Below are 722 nucleotides of genomic sequence, written 5' to 3'. Positions count from 1 at the left end.
ACCCGGAGAAGGCCTGTTTAGAAAGGCCGTCAGATTAATGACCCCCTAAACATGCACACAGGAGAAATCTTGACCTTTAAAAAGCCCTTGATTTCTCACAGTCATTTTAAAAAGCCCAAAGCCCGCATGTACGTTTCCTTGGCTTTTCACACGGTCACCAGACACTTCGCAAATCACAATATTGCAAAATCAGATGTTGCCTCCACATCTCAGATGCCAGGGCGGAGACCCCTTTTTACTGAACTGGGGCTGGGAAAGAGGCCCCCACTGGGTCTTTCAGGTTGCAAGCCTTAGGTGGCACTTTTGCTCTTTCTCCAGTTCTCTTGGTTTTCCGCAGGTGCAACCCGATTAGCGGTATCTCCGAATCCACCTAATGCAAACCGTGTTATAATGGGGATGCACTGTGCATACACGATCTTTGCTGGGGACTTCCATCTGAAGGGCATTGAGATTTTACAACTTTAAGGACCGTCATGCCCCTTTCCCTTTGCCTTTCCCTTCCCTCTCTCTTTCGGCTTAATGACTCCAGCCTAGCTTAGGGTGTAAATCATTTTCCTTAAGATTGAACGAGAAGAGCTCAGAGGGGTCAAAAATAGTGTTCAGATTGAGGGCGGGATGTTTGCAACAGGGCTACTTAAAATCCGCTCGGCCATTCTCTTCTCCGCTCTGCCCCCAATCTGAACACTCTCCCCCCCCCCCTGCCCCCCTCCCCCCACCAGACA

This window comes from Enhydra lutris, unplaced genomic scaffold (assembly GCF_002288905.1).
Source record: "Enhydra lutris kenyoni isolate GAN:26980312 unplaced genomic scaffold, ASM228890v2 scaffoldscaffold53, whole genome shotgun sequence".
In the NCBI taxonomy this organism is placed as follows: domain Eukaryota; kingdom Metazoa; phylum Chordata; class Mammalia; order Carnivora; family Mustelidae; genus Enhydra; species Enhydra lutris.
The sequence above is the reverse complement of the archived record's forward strand: the minus strand, read 5'-3'. Positions refer to the sequence as shown.